Below are 26522 nucleotides of genomic sequence, written 5' to 3'. Positions count from 1 at the left end.
TCGTGGCAAGGATTAAAGGGTGGGGTGACAGAGGCCCAAGACTCACTTGGCCACAGCAGGAGGAGAAGAAAGGTGGAGATTCTGGACTCCAGAATCGAGAACAGATCTTTGGTGAAACTCCTGGCAGTTTGTCTGCTTCTTTAACTTCTCCTCCTAAAGACCTCCTAAAGACTTACTTATTCTGACTCTAGCTGATTCTGAGACCTCCAGGGAGGTAGTCTGGACATTACAGATTACTGCATTTTAAACATTTGCTTCCCCTTTTCTTTTTATTATATTCATAGAATCACATGATTTGTCTATTCAGGACCCTTACATTATATATAGCTAAAAAATTCAGATTTATGACTCTTTCTCTGTTACTTTCAGAAGCATCCAGCTTTACATCCTCTACTTTGTGTGCACTAGTTTCTCACTGTGTGTGTCTCTTTCTGTCTCTCTTTATCTCTCTGTCTGTCTCTCTCTCTCTCTTTTTCTCTCTCTCTCTTGTTCTGTCTCCCTTGTTCTCTCTGTCTCTCTCTCATTCTTTCTCATTCTCTCTTTCTCTTTGTCTCTGTCTCTTTGTCTCTCTGTGTCTCCCTCTCTGTCTCCCTCTGTGTGTATTTGTTGCTGTCTCTGTCTCTCTATCTTTCTGTCTTTATCTCTGCATCTGTCTATCTCTTTCTCTGTCAGTTTCTTGTGTGTGTGTGTGTGTGTGTGTGTGTGTGTGTGTGTGTGTGTGATGTGTGTATATCTGTCTGTCTCCAGAACTGATTTGGTTTTCTAAAATGGTCTACTATATCCCATTATTATCTTCCCCAAGACTGATCCAGATATTTTTATTATCAAAAAATAAGACCTTTATAAAATCCAATCATGACATGAGATGATAATGGATTTTAGAAGAATACCCATCTCTTGCTTCCTTTAAGTACTAGCTAAAATTATACTTTCTACAAGATTTGTTGTTTTTTGTTGTTCAATCATTTTTCAGTCGGGTCCAATTCTTCTTAACTCCATTTAGGATTTTCTTGTCAAAGATACTAGAGTAGCTTGCCATTTTCTTCTTCAGTTCATGTTATAAATGAGGAAACTGAGGCAAATGGTGTTAAATGACTTACTTAACATCTTACTACTGGCTAGTAGGTATCTGAACCCAGATTGGAACTTAAGAAGATGAATCTTTCTGAATCTAGGTCCAGACTTTCTATACTGGCACCACACAGCTTGTTCCCTTCAGCAAGAAGCCTTCCCTATTTTTACTTAATTGTAGTCCCTTCACCTTGTTAATTATATTTCTTATTTGCATATCATCTCCTTTATTAGATTTATTAGATTAGATATTTATTAGGCTATCTTTTGTCTTTCTAAGTGGAATACTTGGCACATAGTAGGTACTTAATAATTTTTTATTAACCAACTGATTATATATATGTGCTAGCTAGACTTCCAAAGCTATTAAAGTTTTGAGTATGAACAAAGAAATGGACTGTGTATTTATCATTTGAGGATTAACTAGAAAAAGTATAGAGAGGGCCATTATCAGAAGTAGCATATTATTTGGAGTGGAAAAAGAAAAACCATTTAGGGAAATGAATAAGGTAAATAGGGCTAATAATTTGCAAAAGTACAGGGATTTTATATATACGCAGATGAAATCATAGATACCTTAAAGTATTAAAGCATTTTTTTCCTATATCATTTCTAACTCCTAGAATTCTAACTATGGAAACTATACTATTAATTTCAATACTCCATCAATTTCTGCTTTAGTGCAGATATTCTCTGAGAATATATCTCTGGCTCTAAATCTCTTAGCACCTTTGATACAAAATATTCTTCTTTATTGATATATGTGTTGAAACTTCCAAGATGTTAAAGAAAAACACATTTATAAAAACTTATTGAACTTACTTGCCTCTTTTACTGTATTCTGTGGAGAACCAGTAGCAGGACTACCATGTTTCCCCAATAATAAGGCCTATCCCAAAAATAAGCCCTCCCCTTACTGTGTAAGATTACTCTAAAATAAGCTCTCCCCCAAAAATAAGCCCTGTTGAGATTGCTACTGTAGTGAAGGTGATCCCCTGACTACACGCTACATTACGGTACCCTCTGTATGCACCGATCATTATTATTATTATTATGGCATGATCATAATTGAATAAAGGTACTTTTTTTGTTCACATTTACCTGTTTATTAAAATTACTGTCAATGTTCATTAAAATAAGCCCTCCCCTGAAAATAAGCCCTCTGGTGTTTTTCTGTCCAAAAAAGTGATAAGACAGTGTCTTATTATCGGGGAAACACGGTACATAAAATGAGGCTTAGGGATTCAAGAAAAATGGCCAAAATTGAGCTAATTTGTGTGAAAATCATATCAAATTCTACTTTTAATAACAAAGCCTTTCTCCTCCCCATTCCTGACCTGCTCCTTAAAGCTAGATCTTTCCCTCTATTGATTATCTACAATTTATCCAGTTTATTTATTCATCTCTCACTTGTACATAGTTATCTGCAAATTGTCTTCCCTATAGAGCGAACTCCTTGAGAGTGTATTGTTTTAAATTTTTCTTTATATGTTCAGTGTTGTTAAGGGACCTGCACAAAGTAAGTCCTTTAAAATTCTTATTGACTGAATTATTTTTGATAATATCTTTAGGATTCTAGGAAAACCTTTGAACAAATTTTGTGAGAATGAAAAGGGGGGAAAGTTTGTTTCTAGTTCAAATAAATCCATCAGATAATGAAATGAAACTATTCAATATCAATGGATTCATCTGTACAAAATGAGAAGTTAATCAGTCCTGTAAACCTCAGAATTTGTTAGCATTTTGTTATTATCAAATAAATGTTCTCACCTCATTTTAATATTTTTAATTGTTTCATTGTATCTTTTGGAAAAAGTAGTTTGGAAAAGCTGTTGATTTAAAGTACAGAGAGTTACTATCATTTGGATTGATACTATTCCTTATATTCTTGTTCTTCTAGGCAGATACCATTTTTATGGCATAGAAGATAATGATAACTATGATGTTGATGATGATGATGATGATGATGATGATGATGATGATAGCTGATATTTATATAGTCCTTTTAAATTTGAAAACACTTTACTTAGAACTTTATAAATAGTATCTTGTTTATCCTTCAACAGCCTTGAAAGACAGATACTACCATCACATACATTTAACAGATGAGAAAACTGAGAAAGGCCACATTCAAACTCAAATCTTACTGACTCCAGACTCAGTGTTTCACCCACTGTGCCATCTAGTTGAGAGCAGTTATGAATTGTTGAGGGAAGCTGGAGAAAGTTTAAGAGAATCTTAGGCCTATTCATTTTCTCTTTTAATCCTCCAACCAACCTGACTAGTACTGTACAATTGAAGATTTGGCTGTGTATACTATATGAGGAGTGTGTGGGTGCCATCAGCTATATATCACAGTGCTATATTTTATTTAAATGTGGGTGGACTCCTCCAGGTGGCCATAGAAATGTTGGAAAGGTGCCAGTAAGTAAAAATAATATTCAATGAGAGGATGGGGTTCAACTACACAATCATTTCTGTGAGACCTCAAGCAAAGCCTCATACTGGTTTGTATTTATATCTCTATATGTGAACAGCTGTTAAGAGAGATAGAACACATTCACTGCATTATTTTTCAAACCTTCTAAAGATAATCACCACAAATATATGGTGTTATGGGCCTGCATGCATATGCAGATATTTAGAGAGATAGAGCAAACAAGGGAGAAAAATCAGAGATTCAGAGTAAAAATAGGATTAAAAAAAGAGAGAGAAATTAAATCTTAGAATTGAAATGAATTTCAGTAACTAACTAGTACAATTTATACCTGAGAATTCATTCTTTAGAATCTTCTAGCATGTACTTAAGCAGAGGTAATAGGAGGCTGCCCAATGAAAGTCTAGTCCTCAAGATCATGCCCCATGTACTCTACCTAAAGCAATTTTTCCTGTGACTATTGATAAGCCTCCTTTGGGGAATATATAATGGAAGACCCTGTTTTCTACTACCAATGATTGTATCTTATTTACTCTGTATCTAAGAGGGGCTTTTTTATTGGCTATTAACTACAATTGAGTATAACTTCAAAGGATACCAACAATTTGACCTCAATTTCTTTCCCTAGATGTATTTTAGTGAAGAGCCAAACTATTAAGGACCACCAGCTTGCGGAAAGGCCTAGGAGCTACTATGAAACCAGTGAGCACATAGGGGGCAATCCTTGGTCTTGTATTAATCTAGCTCTTGTTTGGATCTTCCTTCCTTTCATATGAGAACTCAAATGATTGATAATTCTTACCAGAGTTTTTCAGGAGCTGAATCAGATAACGTGCCAGCCTAATACCAGAAACAAATTGCTTAACCCAGCCAAGAAGCCACTAAGACTCCATGCTCTTCAAGCAAGATAGCAGCAAGTAACCCCTCCATTGTCTATATACCACATTCAGAAGTGAACTTGGTAGGGTAAATGTTTTGTAGTTACTGCTTTAAGTTTAAAGCTCTCCCTCAGGGACCAAAGTAAAACAGAACCATGCCCCTGTTATAGAAGGAAACGTTTTGCAACTCCTGTTTTTTTAATCTATTTCTTCTTAGTAAATGTCCTTTTTAATTAAAAAAAATAATTAGAAGCATTCAAAATGTCAAAAAAAAAAAGCTGCAACTTTTTTTTTTTTTAATTAGAGTGGTATTTAACAGAACAATTATATCATATGCTGCATCAAAAACAAGTGAAGATGAAGATGAACCATATGCCCCCATATAATGAGTTTGCGCTGTGTGTGCCAACAAGAATCAGTTTTAAATTTTTCTTTCTTTTTTTTTTTTTTTTTTTTTTTTTGCTGAAGCAATTGGGGTTAAGTGACTTACCCAGGGTCAAACAGCTAGGAAGTGTTAAGTGTCTGAGACTAGATTTGAACTCAGGTCCTCCTGACTTCAGGGCTGGTGCTAGCTCTAAATTTTGATGTCAGTTTTCAACTTCCATACTCTGCTAGGCAAGGTTAGTCAGTGGCAATTAAACATTCCACAAAAGGATAGGACTAGCCAAAGACTTATTCAGTGGCATTGTAAATCATACAGAAAAAAGACATTATACAATTTTTTAATCTTAGCTTTACATTTCATTTATTACTTTAAAAGGAGCAAGTTCTTGATATGTTAGGAGTTGGAGTATTGAATGCTTTAAAGACAGGAAAATAAATATGCTCTAAAACCAACTTATTCATCATCTTCTTCAGCCTCATTTATCCTCATCATCTTTATCTTTCTCATCTTCCTCAACCTTTTTCTTGCTCTTCTGAGATGTGACAATCTCCCTTTTTACCCATCTCAAGTTTTTCTTTAGACTTGTATACAGTAATATCTTTTGCATATTTTTACTTCAGTTTAACTGTCTTTTCATAAAGTTGCTCATCATCTGCAGCAGTATTAATCCATATTTCTCACAATTTTTTTGTCCATATCTCTAATAGAAAGGCTAGGGTGTTTCCTTTTGATTTATATATGTTGCTCAGAACAGAACAAGAAAAATTCAAATGAGGCCTCTTTGGGGCATTGAGATCCTTAAACTTCTTTTTTGTTGCTTATTTCTCCTTTAGATGGTATGTATCTTTTCATTTCTCTTTCACAAAAAACCTTATTAGGTTTTTTCACATTCTCAAATTTTCCTTTCTCTTTAGTAGACATTGTCTTCTACCTTTCTGAGCACTTTTTAGAAAATTCTGAGAAGTTCACAGAAGCATCTGACTACTTCTTGTGTTCCTCTCAGCAGATTTCCACAAAGACGGTATATGAAGACATTTTTTCCTCTCGGCTTGTTAGGTCACTGTTGTTAGGTTTCATTTCTTCACCTGTGCCACCAGGCAAGAGTGAGGGCAGAAATGAGAACATGACTCTGTGTATATGTGTCTGAGTTTGAAAGAGACAGAGTAGACAGACAGGACAGATAGACACACATTGAGAGAGGGGGAAAAGGGGAGAGAGAGAAAGGGAGAGGGAGAGGAAAAGGGAGAAGGAGAGATTTTGTGGGAGACAATAAATGTCCTTTTGTAAAAGTTCACTGATGTTAATTGGTTAAAGGGCAGTAGAGCATTATCTCTGAGTCAATGATGAGAGAAGATATTAACCATAATTACAGATTGATATTAAGCAAAACACACTGTTGTGAGAATAATCTGACAACATTAAAGGAATCATCTCCACCCACTCCCAGTATCTCTCCAGTGATATCCCTAACCTGAAAATGATTATGTAGCTACTTGCCTTCTAGTGATCCAACTTGCCAGTGCAAATGGGAGTTGGTATAAAGGTCTCCCTAAAAGGAATAGAAGACTGTTAAAGAAAAAATCTCTCACAAAAGTAAGCATTCAACATTTATTAGTATATACTTTCTCTCTACCTCCCAAATCTGATTTTGTCAATCATTTAAACACAAATACAGAACCTTTTGGTAATGATTGTGATCCATGAGAACTATTTTTTAAAACTATGAAAAAATAACCTAGAAATACATGTCAAATACTCTGAGGAATTATAAATATTAAAAATAAAAATAAAAATGACTAAATAGTCCAAATAAAAACCAAAAAAAAAAAAAATGATGATGATGAATTGAATCTCAGGTAGCTTTTTATTAACTATTTTTTTTAAAGCAACACAGGCATTCCTAATTAGATCGACACTCATTTGAAATGTTAAAATGTGAGTTTTTGAAATGAATTCTCTAGGGAAGTTAATTTGATGCTTGAAAAACAAAGGTCGGTTCTTTTCTGCTTTGTTCATCACAGCCATTTAGGTTCTTGGATTTAGCTTTGTTGGCAATCTTGGAGTATTACCAAGTTGAATTAAATAGAGGTCCTTCTGCCTAATCTTCTTTACTTTGGCAGGGTCTGTTAGTAAATCAAATTACTTGGATAACAAACAAGGGAATATCTGTTTTAGAAGAAACTCGTTGACCTTGAATGCTGTGAAATTTGGGTCAATTCATTTCATCTCAATAAAAAATATTCCTTAAATTTCATCTCTTTTAGAATGTCTTCTATGCTCCAAAGGGAGATTAACCAATTGTTTCATTCAGCATATAATCACCATTTAGTAACACAGATTTTCATGACTATATTAATTGGTACTTAGTGGAAGTTTTTAAAGTATTTACTGATATGTCTTTTCATAGACATGCTACAACTTTCTTGTTAAATGTCAGTGCTTAGAGGGCAAGTTGTCTATACTTTTATTACAACCCATGTGCCTTTATGCCCAAGAGTTGTCATAGAAATACTTGTTTCATTGCCAAATGCAACATTTTTTCTTTATCTGTAAAAACTCAAAAATTGAGAATGCTAAAAAATGATCCTAGATGTCAAGAGGGATTCTTAAGAAATATCATTAAAGGGAAATGCTTACAAATGTATTGTCCTTTTTATACAAAGATGTTAACATGATGTCCAAGCTGTTTTTCTAGTAGTGGTACTGATTCTTGAAATATCCCCACTGCCTTACCCAGTCCATCTTGAGACTAACACTTTTCAATATAGTCAACTTTAGGATGACAAAACTGAAGGAAGGGAAGTTGGAGATTATCTAATCTCATTTTACAGAAGCGGAAGATGAGAGACGGAGAGATGAAGCATATCTAGCATCATTCAGCTAATTAACATTGACTTTCCCAATCCACTGAACTATGGAGAATACTTGTCTTATCTTTTGCTATAATAGAAATATATGTTTCCAATTCATCTAATAGCTTTGCTAAGCTATTTAGACACACAATTTAAATGGGTAAAGGGGAAAGAAATGAACTATACTAAAACTTTATCTTACATAAATTAAGACTATCACTTCTATGATTTTTAAGCTAAGAAATAATTCTCTTACTTAAAAAATAGAGTAATGTCGACCCTTATTAACCTATATGTAATAATTATAAATAACTCAATAAGAAATGAGCTCTACCACTTTAGGTAAATTCTAAACAATTTCTTGGAAGGATTTCTTTTCCTAGACCCTTTTTACTTTTGAGTGATTAATCACATATCTTGATGTAAATGGAACTCCTGGATTTTACAAAATATAGAGAAATCACTGTAGGCATGTACCTAAAATGGTTTATGCAGGCATCAATGGAGATAGCGTGGCTAACAATGCCTTCAAATCTGTATCAACTGTTGTCCATGAGAATTAATCCCAAATCTTCCAGTTGAGATCCATTATTAGTTATATTTTATTAGGATATGTATTTGTAAAAGGATATGAATTTCATAAGTCTTATGGTGGTTTCAACTCATTGTGGTAGTGCATAGATAGATTACTTTGATAGGGAAGTAGTGCTGTAGGTCTTTGTCAAATAAACAAAAAGATGGAATGGCTACTTCCCTGTTTTCCCAAACAAGAGGAATTTAAGTAGCCAATCACTACTTTACTACATATGTACTTTACTACTTCATTCAAAATGAAAGATCACTCCTTTTTCATGGAGAAGAGAAATGCAAACCAGTCCTAAGTGGTTTCTGCCATGTCGACCCTTATTAACCTATATGTAATAATTGTAAATAACTCAATAAGAAATGAGCTCTACCACTTTAGGTAAATTCTAAACAATTTCTTGGAAGGATTTCTTTTCCTAGACCCTTTTTACTTTTGAGTGATTAATCACATATCTTGATGTAAATAGACCATTGTAAAATGGGAAAAATGGTTATGCCATTCATGATGAAATGAAATTATACCTAAACATGGAGTTCAAATCCTGACTCTGATACTTAACTATGCAATGGTGTCTGGCTCATTTTCCTCATTGAGCTTTAGTTTCTTCATCTTAGAAATTCAGATTTAAAAATATTTGTATCACATAACTCATAAGGCTTTTGGAAGCAAAGTATACAAATATGGGTTACTATCATAAAGAAATCAAATGAATGACTTAAGCCAAATTTTAACACACTTAAATTCAATAGGGATAAAAGTAACAAAAATGGGGAATTTTAATATATTTTTGATTTAGTGAGTTCTGGGAGTTGAGTTTATCAAAAGTTGTCTGCAAAGCCAGTCCTACAAGACTGAAGGCTTCAACTGTTTTTTGTTAAAGTGGAAAACTGTTACTTTGTTATTTTAATTACAAAATTCAGACAAGATAAAAGAAATATTGCCTCTTAGCCAATGACCCTGGCAAACTGCACATGTAATTCAGATCCTCCACTGTCTGGCTTATTAAAACTCTTCAAAAAAAAAAAAAAGGAAAATACATTGAAGCCCAATTATTAGTGAATTTGCCTTTCTGACTAGCCTCCTTGTTCAGAGATATGAAGAAAGGCAGTGTGACATAATGAAAATGATGCAGACTTATAGTTTGGAGACTGATTGAAAATATAATTTTAACATTAACAGGCTACTATCTGTAAAATGAAGTTAAATGATTAGAAATTAGTATGGCAGAAACTAGGAATTGACCCATCCTTAACACTGTACACCAAGATAAGATCAAAATGGATTAATGATCTAGGCATAAAAAATGAGATTATAAATAAATTAGAAGAACATAGAAGATCATTTATTTCTCAGACCTGTGGAGGAGGGAGGAATTTGTGACCAAAGAAGAACTAGAGGTCATTATTGATCACAAAATAGAAAATTTTGATTATATCAAATTAAAAGGCTTTTGTACAAATAAGACTAATGCAGATGAGAAGGGAAGCAATAAACTGGGAAAACATTTTTTAACAACTAAAGGTTCTGCTAAAGGCCTCATCTCCAAAATATATAGAGAATTGACTCTAATTTATAAGAAAGCAAGCCATTCTCCAATTGATAAATGATCTAAGGATATAAACAGACAATTTACAGATGAAGAAATTGAAACTATTTCTAGTCATATGAAAAGATGTTCCAAGTCATTGTTGATCAGAGAAATGCAAATTAAAACAACTCTGAGATACCACTATACACTTGTCAGATTGGCTAAGATGACAGGAAAAAATAATAACGAATGTTGGAGGGGATGTGGGAAATCTGGGATACTGACGCATTGTTGGTAGAGTTGTGAATAGATCCAATCATCCTGGAGAACAATTTGGAACTCTACTCAAAAATTTATCAAACTGCGTATACCCTTTAATCCAGCAGTTTTATTACTGGGCTTATATCCCAAAGAAATATTAAAGAAGGGAAAGGGACACGTATGTGTGAAAATGTTTGAGGCAGCCCTTTTCATAGTGGCAAGAAACTGAAAATTGAAGGGATACCCATCAATTGGAGAATGGCTAAATAAATTGTGGTATATGAATGTTATGGAATATTATTGTTCTATAAGAAATGACCAGCAGGATGAATACAGAGAGGCTTGGAGAAACATACATGAACTGATGTTAAGTGAAATGAGCATAACTAGGAGTTCATTATCCACTTCAAAACAATACTATATAAGGATCAATTCTGATGGACATGGCTCTCTTCAACAATGAGAGGATCCAAATCAGTTCCAATTATTTGTAATTAACAGAACCAGCTACACCCAAAGAAAGAACATTGGGAAATGTGTATGGACCACAACATAACATTTCCACTCTTTCTGTTACTGTTTGCTTGCATTTTTGTTTTTTTATTCCCAGGGTATTTTTACCTTCTTTCTAAATCTGATCTTTCCTGGGCAACAAGATAACTCTATAAATATGTATACATATATTGTATTTAACATATACTTTAACTCATTTAATATGTATGGGATTTTCTGACATCTAGGGGAGGGAATTGGAGGAAGGAGGGGAAAAGTTGGAACAGAAGTTTTTTGCAAGGGTCAGTGATGAAAAATTACCCATGCATATGTTTTGTATATAAAAAGCTACAATAAAAAATACATCTTAAAAAATGAAATTAAAGGTAATTGTGCTACTGTCCCCATAGGAGTGTTATGAAAACCATAAAAGCATCATATTAATATGCATTCATGATGTTTGAAGAAGTGTAATGTGAAATAAATTTGGAAAAGAAAATTAGAGCAAGATATATAATCTGAGTAAGGAATCTGTAATTTTTTTCTATTGTCAATAGGAAGTTTATAGAGATTTCTGAGCAGAGGAAGAGACATCATAGAATGAATATTGAATCACTATCATTTCCAAAAGAAAACAGACAATTCAAATTTTAAAGATTTTAAAATGGTTCCCTCAAGGAAGCATTCATGTGAAGTTGGCACTATTAGTTCAAGCTATTCAAAGAAAATTATAAGCAATTGCAGTTTTTTTTTTTACAACCATCAATACAAACATTTCAAAATGCTTCCACAAGGATTCCATGTCTAATATACAAACATGGCCTTGATATGTCCCTTTATACCCACATACTCTGTGGCAAGCATTATGATCGTCTCTTTCCCTGAGATATATTTTGTAAGTGATTTAGCTTAAATGTAATCAATTAGATGTACCTCCCATGGTCAGAACTCCTCAACTCCTATTACAATCTGAAGATCTAATTTGATATTTTGTACCCAGAAGAGGATAGACATATGGATTTTTTTCTGGCTAAATAAGAATTCAGCCTTTAAGACAGAGAAAGAAAAGACTGATACATTTTATCTCTCTTCCCCATTTTCTCTGAGGAGGGCCAATGGTCATGCTGAGGCAGTGGTCTGCTATCATACTCAATCTATACTCTCCACATTCTTACTGTTACATTAGCAAATATATTTGTTCACGAGTCATTTTCAACAAAAAAATATACTAGACGTGTTTAATTCCTTCAAAGTTTGTCTTTTTAACTTACATGTTTTAAAACTGAAACATCCAATTGACATCAATCATGAGACAAAGTTTCATTGAACTACATTATTTTCAGAACATGTTAACAAAGTAGACACACATTAAAATTTCCCAAGACTTTCTACCAATAGCACTGAGGCAGATGTATGAAAATAAGGGGTAATTAGAAGAAACCTATATTACCATGAACACCTGCATAGGTTTTGTAGAGAAAGCAAAGCATGGATGTATGCAAGGCTAATTATATTATTCATTAGAAAGAAATATGACAATAAATAGAGTTATTGGGAGATTAGTTGGTCATCACTATTCTGGATTAGAATCACTATATAGAAAGGTTGGAACTTCTATTGATAGTAAAAGAGGAGCAAGTCTAAGCCTCTAGATCATTTTCCTCCTAAGGGTCCTTCTAAATCACATCCTTGCAGAAGCTAAATTTTCATAGACAGAACAGATTCTTAAATAACTTGAGCACAGTAATCATTCATCTATATTATCTGGGAAATTACTTTATTTTCCTAATGAAAAGACTGACTACTAAAAAATCAGAAAATTTAAGTCTGTTTAAGATAGTAACTGTGACAGGCAAACCATGTCTTGCTAAGAAGGCCATTTTTTTTCTTGCCTAAAACATGAAATGAAACTTTGATCCACAATCCACAGCAATTGATAAAGTAGTCAAAAATAAAAGCATCTTGAGGGTCAGGGAGTAAAGCATCTTGGACATGCTTATTTTGATACACTGAAATCTTTATCATTGCCTAAATGTCATGTCCACAACACGATTACAGGTATTATACAGAACCCACCAATCCAAGTCCATGATTTAATAAAAATCCATTCATAGTTTAATAAAAGGAAAAGGTGAATAAAAACTATAAAAATACAAATAATTTACATGCATAAATACAGAATAAGTGTTTAAGGCACTGACATCCCCTTTGTTTCCTGGGGGGAAAGTCAGGATGTTGATTGAATTATTTAAAGCTTTCTGTAGTAGGAAACTTTGACTGCTATAGATATTGCCTTTTTTTCCTTCTGCACACTCATGGCAATTAGCATCAACTAGTACAACATTACTAATGGCCTCCAAGTGAGAATCCCAGGAGGTAAAAGCAAATCAGGGAATTACCTTTAGAAGTTAAACATACCTGGTCATCCCTTCTCATGTGTTCTGATGGAATCCTGGAAGATATTAAAAATGCAACGAAAAACCCAGACATTTGACTTGGCACTATTTGATAGGGAAATATTGGAATTGCCAATACAGTATATGTTTTATCTACCTACTGGATCATCTACAATGGCATATTTGCCATCCTTTTTATTGTATTTGTACAATTGTATCCTACTGTAATTGAAATTACCCTTAACAGGGATGGAATTCATAAGTTAGTCACTTTGGGCTTTAACAGACTCTTACCTTACTTGGACGAACTAAAACCCAGACTACTTTGCCATCCTAATAATTGAGGAAAAGGGTGAGGTAGCTGTTATCTGGAATATTTCAGCAATTCAGTTATATTTAGTCCAGTTCCTGCATCAAAACTCTCTTCTCTTCTTCTTAACTCTTCTGCCAAGTGAAATGTAATAGACTGTTTTGTCATATCTTAGAAACATCATTTATCCATTTAGCTACTGAAGAGCCAGTGAACAAAAATGTATTCATCAAAATATTTTTATTAAGCTTAAATGTAACCAACTAGAGGTACCTCCTATTGTTGATACCACTCAATTTGCATTAAAGTCTGAAGTGCTAATTTGATGTTCTGTGCCCAGAAGAGGTCACATAAATCTTTTTGTTTCCTGGCTGACCAGAAGGAACTGAAAACTTGAGACAGAAAAAGGAAGGACTAATTCATTTTAGTTTAGTTTTATTCTCAATTTCCATGACTCAGTTTGCTAAATGGGTAAAAGTGAGATTCTGTTTTGATTTAATGATGATCCAATACTAATGTTGTAATACTGCCATTCTAAAGCATAGGGGAAACCAGTTATCTTAAGTGTAGCAGAAAGAGTATTGGATTTAGAATTAGAATACCTAGATTCAAAACCTTATCTCTGCTATCTGTTTATGGAAAGTTACTTAGCTTGTGTGAGACTGAGTTTCCTCATCAATAAAAGGAGGGAGCTGGATCCCTTTATAGTCTCTCTCAACTCTAAATATATAAATACATTTGAAAATGTATTTGTTTGTTTACATGTGTTGGAATCCTTACAAAGAGCTAATTTAGCATGGTACTTAGCAAATCCTCTAGCTCACTAATGTATTTAAGTACTCATTGGAGTTCACACATTTGGGAGATTTTAAGGTTTAGTATAAAATATGCAAATTCACACCTCCTTTAATCCCTGCCTCCAGAAGGAGGAGTCAACCTTTGGGAGATGATATATAAAGAGGCTCTTAGCTTCAGGTTAGTGTGTTACTTCCAGAACATTGCCAGGGGTCAGAGAGAAGCACTCTGGGAGATTGAGAGCCAGAAGCTCTCTCAGAAGCACGACAGATTCATTTACAACTTTCACCTTGATGTTGGCTGGAGGCTGAAGAAAGAAGAGGAGGCAGAAGCAAAGGACAAAGCTTCAAGAGCTCTTGGAACCAAACAGAAAGATAGGCCTCTAAGAAGAAAACTAACCGGGCTATATTGGAGACAATAAAAGATCAGAACTTTTAGCAACTGGCTGCATTTGGGTGATTATTACTTTTAACTGAAACAAAGGCTGCCTCCAGAAAACCTCCCTGAGAAACTTGCTCCCAGAGAGAACCATTATTATTTTAAAGAAGAAAAACACCACATCCATGTATATACTTTAGTTCTCATTGGGGGAGAGGAGGTACATTGGAATATAAATTCTTTGGAAGCTATTAATTTTTGTCTTGTCAGTGCCATGCACATGATAAATACCTAATAAATACTTCTAGCTATTCCATTAGAATGTATCGAGCATTTACCAAGTTCTCCATTAAAATCCAATTTCAACAGTTCATTTGATCATGCAGTTGATCCTGGGTTATGAATGATAGTAACAATACAATACAAATAATGAGAAGTACTACTGAGATAGAAAGCTTTCAAGAATGGATCTGATAGTAGACTCTGTCTCTGGCTGTGACTGTCTAGCCAACTTCAGAAAGTCTCATCACCAGAGTGATTAATGTTTGTTTAGCCACAGCAATTCCCCAAATTTGGGGATTATATATGGCAAAGAAGCATGCCCCCACAGTAAATCACAATTTTTCAAATTTCAAATTATAAAGTAGACACCAAAATAAATCATTTTGTGAGAGGAAAAAAAAGTTTTTTGTTTCATTCTTTTTTTTGATTTCAGAGTAAATGTGACATATAATATCTGGGCTACAATAAAAATACAGAGTTCTTCTAGGGCTAGTTTTTTTTTTTTAATAACTTTGTAATTTTTTTTACATTATTTATATATCCCTCCTCTCTATACCCATACATTACTTTACCACAATCACTATGTTCTAGCCAAACTGTCCTATTTGATATAAGCTCTCACTTAAAATGATCCAATAGATAGATAAAATTCTATCCTTTGCCATGCTACTTTATACAGCCTGGTTCTCTTTCCTGGAATATTGTGCTTTTTCATTTTTGCTTCCTGGAATTCCTAAACTTCCTTGAAAGTTTAGATCAAGTACAAGTTCTTACAACAGGCCTTTTCTATCTCCCCCAGAAGCTAATGTTCCCCTCAATACCCCCATTGAAATAACTTTCAATTTAATGTGTATATATTCTATCTTTTCTAGCTTGATCTTCTCTTGCTACATGTGGTCTAGTCTAACTTCTCTTTCTACTTATCTTTCTTTAGGGCCATGATGAAAAGAAGTTTGTTTTGTGAGGTTTTTTTGTTTTTTTTTTAAGATAAATTAACTTTTTTCAATGGTTTCATCTATTTGCTGTTTTCAAAGCAATCTGAATATAAAATCTGATTTTTTTAAGGAATCGAACCCTTTTAAAAACGTACTTTTAATGTCTAAGTTTTTATTTCTCCATCTTGATTGATCCACACCTAGGTTCAGCAAAGTTTGTATAGCAATCCAGATCCAAACATGATCTCTTTTTGTACAACCCTCAAGCTAAGAGGTTTTTTTTTATATTTTTAAATAAAATTTTATCATATTTTAAATGCAAAAATCAGTTGGGTTCGTCCCTTGTGTCCCTTGTGTTGATCTAAATTATTATGAGCTAAAATGGACCTAGAACTGAAAGTGAAAAGAATTGCAGTGCAGAACACCCACTGGACACTACCAGTGATAGACATCACAAATTTCTTCTAAACAAATCAATGCTGAGAAAAGACATGATGTGTCTAAGACTTTAAACACACAAAAAACAAGCAGTCTCTATCCATTAACCTAATGGATTACATAGAAGGATAGAATACTTTTCACAGGAGAAAAGGATAAATGACAATGAGGTCATTCACTAAAACATTTAACATTTAGACTCTTGGCTCTAGTTTTCCCTATCCCTTTTTTTTTTTCCTGGGACCTGTAAAATATCATGCCTTGTAATATAAAATCTCAAAGAGATAAAGAAAAATGTGTCCTACTTAGAGATACAGCATAACTGTTTTGAGACACAGACTTTATAAATTATGTAGTCCAGCAGTTCTCAATTTTTTGATTCAGAATTCTTTTCTATTCTTAAAAATTAACAAAGACCTCAGAGAGCTTTTATTTGTTACATCTATTGATCTCTATTAAAACAGATTTTTAAATATTTAATACATTTTAGATTAACCCCATTACATATTAACACAAACAATATTTTTTATGAAAAATGACTATAGTTTTCAAAATGAAAAAAATTAGTGAGAAGAGTGGCATTATTTTATATAGTATTGTAAATCTCTTTAGTATCTGTCTTTTTTTTTTTTTAACTGGGACCAATGCACCCATGTTTGGTCCCAGGGCTGGACGAGACTACCATCTCAAAGAGTCCACCCTAATATCTGTCTTAACAGAAGACAACTCATATCTCTCTCTACATCCAATCTGTTGCAATATGTTGCTTTGGTTGAAGTATATAAAGAAAATCTGCCTTCACACAAATATATAGTTGGAAAAAGGAGGAATATTTTAATGGGAAAATAATATTTCATTATTATTATGACCATAATTTCAACCTTGCAAACCCCCTGAAAGAAACTCAGGGAGCTCCAGGAATCCATAGACCACACTTCGAAAGCTGCTAACTTTATCCAGTTTTTTCAGTTCTTGGAGAAGGGGACTGAATTCCAGGGAAATGGTGATTGGTCCAAAGTCATATATCTAATTAGTTATAAATATACATGCTTTATCTGATGAAATGAATGGACTTGTACCTAGTATCAACTCAGTATCTGAGTGAGCCCTAGTAAAAAGAAAACTGCCCCTATGGAGATATTTTCTACAAAAAAGGGCTATATACTTTAGTCCACAGTTACCTTATACAATCTAGGAATTAATCTATAGACATCAATTCCTGAAGTTATCTTGAATAAAAAGGACTTCCACAACCACCAATTGATTTACTGGAGAGGACCATTAGCATAGTTTGCACACTTTGCTCAGAGTATAAAAGGGCCCACTTCATCCTTGTTAATCATAAACTGATTAGGAACTTTGCCCATTTGCTGAGCATTACAAAAAAGCTTTGCCTCTTAACCTGGACAGGATTTGAGTCTATGAATTCATTCCAGATAACTCCTTGCCATTGTGACTTATTGTTTCTCATTTTGACTTTTTACAACTCATCATTATCTATGGCATGGATTCAATTCCTATCTAAATGCCATTGTGTAGGTATGTATAATCCTCAGATTCCAAAGAACTATTGGTGTCAGGTATATAACTAGATAAAATAATTACTCTTGCTCTTATTTTTAAGAATAATCATTTTTCAAAATTTTTTGGAATTTTTAGAAAAGTTTAAAAAGAATAAAAGCAATGATGAAAATGTCTACCAAAAAAAAATTATCCTTATTTACAAAGACTAAGGTTCAATGGATGGAGAGCTCAAACACCCCTTTCATTTCTCTGCCAGACTTGTTCTTTTTTTTTTTTTAATTTTTATTTAATAATTACTTTATATTGACACTCGTTTCTGTTCCAATTTTTTTCCCTCCCTCCCTCCACCCCCTCTCCTAGATGGCAAGCAGTCCTTTATATGTTGGATATGTTGCAATATATCCTAGATACAATATATGTTTGCAGAACCGAACAGTTCTCTTGTTGCATAGGGAGAATTGGATTAAGAAGGTATAAATAACCCGGGAAGAAAAACAAAAATGCAGATAGTTCAGATTCGTTTCCCAGTGTTCTTTCTTTGGGTGTAGCTGCTTTTGTCCGTCATTTATCAATTGAAACTCAGGTCTCTTTGTCAAAGAAATCCACTTCCATCAAAATATGTCCTCATACAATATCGTTGTCGAAGTGTATAATCTCCTGGTTCTGCTCATTTCACTTAGCATCAGTTCATGTAAGTCTCGCCAGTCCTCTCTGTATTCATCCTGCTGGTCATTTCTTACAGAACAATAATATTCCATAACATTCATATACCACAATTTACCCAGCCATTCTCCAATTGATGGGCATCCATTCATTTTCCAGTTTCTAGCCACTACAAACAGGGCTGCTACAAACATTTTGGCACATACAGGTCCCTTTCCCTTCTTTAGTATTTCTTTGGGATATAAGCCCAATAGAAACACTGCTGGATCAAAGGGTAGGCACAATTTGATAATTTTGGGGGCATAATTCCAGATTGCTCTCCAGAATGGTTGGATTCGTTCACAACTCCACCAACAATGCATTAGTGTCCCAGTTTTCCCGCATCCCCTCCAACATTCATCATTATTTTTTCCTGTCATCTTCAGACTTGTTCTTGATAGTCTAGACTTCAAAACTATACCTCTACTATTTTATCCTGAAACTTCCCTCACATTCAATAGTCTCTTCAACCTTAAATTGTCTACCATTTCTGTGACCTGCATTTCTTATAAATAGAGGGCTGTCCATCTCCATGTCCATCTCCAGTTTTATCCCCTTGTCTCACTTGTAAATCACTCCTGAAGCCCCCATTTTATTGAGAGAGGCCAGCTTGCCTTCATTCCCTTCCTGACCCTATCTTGATTTTTCTGGACTTCAAATTCATGTCCTTATGCTAGGTACCTTCATGAACTCCCCTCTCCCGTTTTAAGTTCCATTTATGTTGCCCATTCCCCATTAGAATTTAAACTTCTCAAGAGATTAGACTGACTTTCTTTTTTCTTATATTTGTATTTCCAGTACTGAGATAGTGCCTGGCACATAGCAATCATTAAGACACTTTCTTTCTTCCCTATACCCACAGTGATACAAAAACAATGACAAGAATACCTCTAACATGTTAATAAGATTACAGAAAATGGTGAACAAGACTTACACAGGACCAGAAAATATAGAGGTAAGGGATAATGGGGAAGCTGTGACCCATATCACTAGAACGAGCATTGTTTCCAAGTTTTTACTAGCATGAAAGCTTTCTGTTGTAACAGCTGAATATATAGGACCTTTCTCTTTGTCTTGACTGCATTTAAATAAACAACCAAAATTTGGACAAAATTACAATATATTACAATTTTGTCATTAACAAGTGTGACTAGTAGCAATACACTCTGTCTCAGTCTCTCTCTCTCTCTCTCACTCTCTGTTTCTCTCTCTCTCTGTTTCACACACATACACACACACACACACACACACACACACACACACACACACACACACCACAATGTCCTAAGTCATTAACTGGGGATTGGCAAAGAAAACCTGAAGTACTAATAAGATTACTTCTTGAGGCTAGCAGGGAAAGACACTGATGGGAACTGGTTCAACTTTATAATCCCACCCCTGTGGAGGTCTTGGGTAACCCTACCTTACTATTAAATTAATTTTTCCCTATAAATCTGTCCATGTCCTACAACATCTTTGTTGAATCTCTTTTAGGTTAGTCCACCAAAGCATATCTCTCTCCTCACCCACTCCCCCATGCTTAAAGGTGTCTTTCTCCTTCTTATAGCTAACTAATACTTTTAGAGTTCTACACTCCTCTATGGATATGGCCTACAAGCCAATGGATTATTCCCAACTCATGGTATATTCTCTTTCTTCTGGTTAATTGTGAGTTCTTCTAGGGAACTTAACATTTTGTTAATTGTGAAACCACTTTCCCACTAGCTATCAGCTCTCTCACATCTCTTTCATATTTATGATTCCCAGTAAGTGAATTCTACCAACACTTAAAGAACAATTAATTCCAGTACTATGTAAACCATTTGGAAAAATAGGGAAAGAAGGAGTTCCACCAAATTCCTTTTATGTCACAGTAATGGTGCTGATACCTAAATCAGGTAGGCTCAAAAGAGAAAAAGAAAACTACAGAGCAATTTCCATAATGAATATTGATGCAACAATCTTAAATAAAATATTAGCAAAGAGATTACAGCAAGTTACCACTAGGACCATGAGCAAGTAGGATTTATACCAGGAATATGGGGCTGGTTCAATATTAGGAAAACTACTGGCATAATTCACTATATGAATAACCAAACTAACAGAAATCATGCGATTATCTTAATAGCTACAGAAAAAGCATTTGACAAAATCCAACACCCATTCTGATTAAAAACACTAGAGAACATAGGAATAAATAGAGGTTTTCTTAAAATGATCAGGATCATCTATACAAAATAGCAAGCACCATATGTAATGGGGATAAATTAGAAGCATTTCCAGTAAGATGAGGGGTGAAACAAGGTTGTCTATTATCACCATTACTATTCAATATCATACTAGAAATATTAATTTTAGCAATGAGAAGAAAAATAAATTAAAGGAATTAGGACAAGTAATGAGGAAACCAAATTATCACTCTTTGCAAATGATATGATGATATATTTAAAGAATCCTAGATAATCAACCAAAAACTACTAGAAACAATGAACAACTTTGGCAAAGTGCTGGATACAAAATAAATTCACATAAATCATTAGCATTTTTATAAGTTACCAACAAAGTCCAGCAGCAAGAGATACAAAGAGAAAATCCTTTAAAAATAACTGTAGATAATATAAAATATTTGGGAATTTACCTGCCAAGACAGAAACTATATGAACACAATTACAAAACACTTTCCATAGACATAAAGTCAGATCTAAACAATTGGAACAATATCAAGTTTGGCCATGGGATGGCCAAAATAATGTAATAAAAATGACAATTCTACCTAAATTAATCTACTTATTCAGTGCCATACCAATCAACCTGCCAAGAAATTATTTTACAGAACTAGAAAAAATAATGACAAAGTTCATCTGGAAGAATAAAGGGTCAAGAATTTCAAGAGAATTAATGGAAAAATGCAAATGATGGTGGCCTAGATGTATCAGACCTAAAATTATATTATAAAACAGTGGTCATGAAAATCACTTGGTACTGGCTAAGAAATAGAATAGTTGATCAGTGGAATGGGTTAGGTTCATAAGAACAATAGTCAATGACTATGGTAATCTCATGTTTGATAAAACTAAAGGCCCCAGCTTCTGGGATACAAACTGCTGGAAAACTGCTGGAAAAATTGGAAATTATATGGCACAAACTAGGCATTATCCAACACCTACCACCCTATACCAAGAGAAGGTGGAAATGGGTCCATGATTTAGACATAGTGATTCTATAAACAAATTAGAACAAAGGATAGTCTACTTCTTAGATCTGTGGAGAAGAAAGGAATTTATAGCCAAAGAATAAAATGCAAAATGAATATTTTTTATTATAGTTAGTTAAAAAGTTTTTGGATAAACAAAACCAAGGCAGACAAGATTAGAAGGGAAGGAATAAACTCGGGAAAAAAAAATTTACAATCAATGGTTCTGATAAAAGCTTCATTTCTAAAATAGAGAAATGACTCAAATTTATAATAATACAAGCCATTCTTCAATTGATAAATGGTCAAAGGATATGAACAGTTTCAGATGAAGAAATTAAAATTATTTCCAGTCATATGAAAAAAAAGTTCTAAATCACTTTTGATCAGAGAAGTACAAATTAAGGCAACTCTAAGGTGCCACTACAAACTTCTCAGATTGATTAAGATGACAGGAAAAGATAATGATAAATGTTGAAGGGGATGTGAGAAAACTGAAACACTAATACATTTTTGGTAGAGTTGTGAACTGATCCAAGCATTACGAAAACTACTAACATAATTCACTATATGAATAATCAAACTAACAGAAATCATGTGATTATCTGAATAGGTACAGAAAAAAAAAATTGACAAAATCCAACACCCATTCCTATTAAAAACACTATAGAGCATAAGGAAAAATGGAGGTTTTCTTAAAATGATCAGAAGCATCTATTTAAAACAGCAAGCATCATATGTAATGGGGATAAAATAGAAAAATTCCCAATAAGCTTGGGGGTGAAACAAGGTTGCCCACAGTCACCATTACTATTCAATGTTGTATTAAAAATGTACAGTTTGAATGCAGTGTGGAACTATACCCAAAGGGCTATCAAACTATGAATATTCTTTGATCCAGCAGTGTCTCTACTGGACTTGTATCCCAAAGAGATCATAAAAGAGGGAAAAGGACCACATGCTCAAATATGTTTCTAGCAGCTCTTTTTGTAGTGGCAAGGAATTGGAAACTGAATGTGATGTGGGTGTGGGCCCTTTAAGATTCCTTTCTTTCTGATTCCCAACCCTTCCTAGTTGATGTAATTATCAATCAAGGACCTTTTGATTCACAAATCCTGGTCTCTTTGAATTCCAATAGAAGATCAGGGCCTGTCCCAGCCCACCCAGACCTGAGCCAATTTAGGACTCCACCCACAGGTCCCTTTAGCTAAATCTCTCATTATAAAAGAGCCAAGCTGGGACCCTCTCTTGGCAGAAGTTCCAAACATTCCAGCCTTATGCCTGGCATGCCTTATGCTTCGGTCCATTGGAATCCTGTTTCCAGTGTGCTCTTATCTCTTTATCCTTCACCTATTTCCTTAACTATACTTTAACCTTACTTCCAAACCCCATAATAAACCTCTTGTATCAATCTAGTTTTTTGGGCCAATAAATTCCTTTATTGGGGACTTGTGCTGCTTCTAAATCTTCATTAACTCCATATCCTTGAGCCGAATCCAAAGATGTTGCAAGGGAACTCTATTTGATTCCCTGCACCCTAAACCTGCCACTAGACCTCAATTAAACCATAATTTTTAGGTACCCCAAATCTAGACCTCATCAAATGGATACCCATCAGTTACAGATTGAATAAGTTATGGTATATGAATGTTATAGAATATTATTATTCTATAAGAAATGATAGAGGATGATTTGGGAAAGACTTGGAGAAACTTGCATGAACTAATGCTAAGTGAAGTGAGTAGAATCACGAGAACATTATACACAGCAACAAAAATACATTATGATCAATTCTGATGAACATGGCTCTTTTCAACAATGACGTGATTCAGACCCTTTCCAATAGACATCTTCATCCAGAAAGAGGACTATGGGAACTAAATGTAGATCACAACATAGTATCTTCACCTTTTTTGTTGTTCTTTGCTTGTTTTCTGTTTGCTTTCTTGTTTTTTTTTCTTATGATCTGATTTTTCTTGTGCAGCATGATAATTGTGTAAATATTTATAGAAGAATTGCACATGTTTAACATATATTAGATTATTTGCTGTCTAGAGGAGATGATAGGAGGAAAGTAGGGAAAAAATTGAAACACAAAGTTTTATAAGGGTGAATGTTGAAAACTATCTTTGCATATATTTTGAAAATTAAAAAAAAAACTATTATTAAAAAAAAGAAAAGAAAGAGAAAGGCCATTGTGAATTAGTCACATGACAGAATCCCAACATTTGGTGCCAACACCAATCTCATTATTTGGTGCAAATTACTCTCCCCAGTTTTATCATTCGGTGTGCATTCTTAAATCTCATCACACACATGTAATAAGCATATGGAATCACAGATCACAAATCTATCTCCAACTTCCAAAATGAAGGTCCTTGATATAAGCAAAATTCCACAAAAGAATAAATGCTTTTGGAAAATTACTGACAAACTCTCCATTGTGTTCTGAACAAAGCCCTGAGTTAGAAATTGAAGCCTGGCTGTGCAAGACTCCCCAAACTTAGGAAACTATAGTACAATGATTTTATTAGAGGGGTGGGACACATTCACAGTACTTCCCCTTCCCATCCCCCAAGCCATTCAGAGGTGAATAAGGCCTTTCTGAAGCATTACACATAGCTATGCATCCCAAAAACTCTGTTCTTTCAATACAGAGCTTCCAATCCAAGCCAAATCAGCCTGCCTCCCTAATGATTGCATAATTCTGCTGAGTCTTTGCAAAAGCCTGGGCCATTCACTTCCCATTTGTCAAGGTCACATGTCAACACAAAGTCTAATACTGAAAATAGGTCACAACTTTTTTTCCTGTGAGAAATGGTAGAACTCTATATGTCAGTTGGGCCAAGTGGATGTGCAGGTGAGCCTTTCCATCGAGTGCTCACTTAGTCATTCAGTCTGAATCAGTGGGGCCCCATCTGTTTTTCTCTACAATTGCTCTTTGAACTTCAAGCTTGTAAAACACACTAAGTACCTCTTATAAGGATTTCAGTCAACATTTTTAGAGGGTTTTTTTATTTATTATTTTCTAACATGTCATTTCCTGATGTCTCCCTTCTATATATTTGAATCGGCAAAACCCTCTCCATGAGAAAGTTTTTCAAATTGTTTCACACTCTTTGCTTATCTACAAAACATTTTGCAACATATTGAACTTGGGTTCTATAAACATATTCATAGTCAGCTCCTAATGTTTTTACTCATTCAATAAACATTTCAAAGTACCAATTTCATGCAACAGGCAGCTAGGTAGTACAGTGGATAGATATTAGATCTGAATTCAAGATAACTCATCTTCCAGAGTTCAAATCTGACCTGCAACACTTAAAAATAGCTGCATGATCCTAAGCAAGGCACTTAACCCTGTTTGTCTCAGTTCTTCATTTATAAAATGAGCTAGAAAAAAAAAATGTCAAAACACTCCAGTATCTTTGCCAAGAAAATTCCAAAATGAGTTATAGAAAGTCAGTTGTGAGTGAAATGATTAAATAACATTTCATGCAAGATATTAGCAAGCTCAAAGGGAAACTGATAAAAATTCATTTCAAGAAACTAAATTCTAATTGGAGGAAAAGACATACAAGCAACTATTATTCAAAAGATAAATGCAAATTGGAATTATGCCCAAAGGGTTATCAAACTGTGCATACCCTTTGATCCAGCAGTGTTACTACTGGGCTTATCTCCCAAAAAGACCTTAAAGGAAGGAAAGGGACCCACATGTGCAAGTTTGTGGCAGCCCTTTTTGTAGTGGCAAGAACCTGGAAATTGAGTGGATGCCCATCAATTGGAGAATGGCTGAATAAATTAGGGTATATGCATGTTAGTGGAATATTATTGTTCTGTAAGAAACAATCAGCAGGATGGTTTCAGATAGGACTGGAGAGACTTTCATGAACTGATGCTGAACGAAATGAGCAGAACCAGGAGATCATTATACACAGCAACAAGAAGATTATAAGATGATCAATTCTGATGGACCTGGCTCTTTTCAACAATGAGATGATTCAGGCCAGTCCCAATGATCTTGTGATGAAGAGAGCCCTCTACACCCAGAGAGAGGACTGTGGGAACTAAATATGTATCACAACATAGCATTTTCACTCTTTTTGTTGTTGTTTGATTGCATTTTGTTTTCTTTCTCATTTTTTTATCTGATTTTTCTTGTGTAGCATGATAATTATAAAAATATGTATACATAGATTTCACATAATTTTAAATATATTTAATATATATTATGTTATTTGCCATCTAGGGGAGGGGTTAAGTAGATGAGGGGAAATTTGGAATCTAAGATTTTTGCAAGGGTCAATGTTGAAAAATTATCCATGCATATGTTTTGAAAATAAAAAGCTTTAATAAAAAAATCAAAAAAATGTAAAAAGCTTTCATTTAAAAAGAGAGATAAATGCAACATATCCAGAAAATGAATTAGGAAATGGAACTAAGGATCAGGTTATAGAAATCGTCATGGAGGAGGAAATGACATCTGAGCTGAGTTTCAGAAAAAGGGAAGATTGAAAACGGGATTATTTCAGGGCTAATGTGGATTTGAACAAAGATAAAGAAACGAGAGGTCAGAGATAGTATGAGTCATCTAGGCAGAGTAAATAAAATGTATAAAGATTTGAGGTTAACTGTTAAAAATAAAAAGAAAGAAAAAGGACAGACAAATACACAAACAGACAGAGACAGAGAAGTAACAAGCCCAGGAAATAGGCTGTACAAGTATCTTGGATCTTCCCCTTAGATTCTGAACACAACTGTTATCATGCATATTGTGACAGAAAATGTCCGTTCTTCCATTTGTTCTCTCAATTCTGATTCCAGGCACAGTAACTGCATACCTCTCTCTCAATTTTATTTGATATAGGGTAAGCTCACAACTTCCAAGCACTCCTGGGTCACTATAGACCAGAAGTGTGATTGTAAATATGAGAAAGAGGAAAGGGGGTGACTGATGGTGGGGGAAGGCAGTTTCTCTTACCACTGAAACAGCTTTTGCATAGTGTGGGAAGATGAAGAGGCACTGCTCATTTGTTTATTTTTAGCTGATACTAGAGCTAAAGGAGGAAGAGC

At 34.3% G+C, this 26522-nt stretch overlaps 1 protein-coding gene and 1 pseudogene across 10 annotated transcripts in view; both read right to left on the bottom strand.

Annotated features, from left to right (window-relative positions):
• Positions 1 to 26522, bottom strand: part of RGS7 (regulator of G protein signaling 7) — a 677137-nt gene that overhangs the window by 597113 nt on the left and 53502 nt on the right. The gene's annotated exons all lie outside the window — the stretch shown is intronic.
• On the bottom strand, positions 4813 to 7747 carry LOC127559607 (high mobility group protein B1-like; annotated as a pseudogene).

The sequence above is a fragment of the Antechinus flavipes genome, chromosome 4 (genome assembly GCF_016432865.1).
Source record: "Antechinus flavipes isolate AdamAnt ecotype Samford, QLD, Australia chromosome 4, AdamAnt_v2, whole genome shotgun sequence".
Classification (NCBI taxonomy): domain Eukaryota; kingdom Metazoa; phylum Chordata; class Mammalia; order Dasyuromorphia; family Dasyuridae; genus Antechinus; species Antechinus flavipes.
The sequence above is the reverse complement of the archived record's forward strand: the minus strand, read 5'-3'. Positions and strand labels throughout refer to the sequence as shown.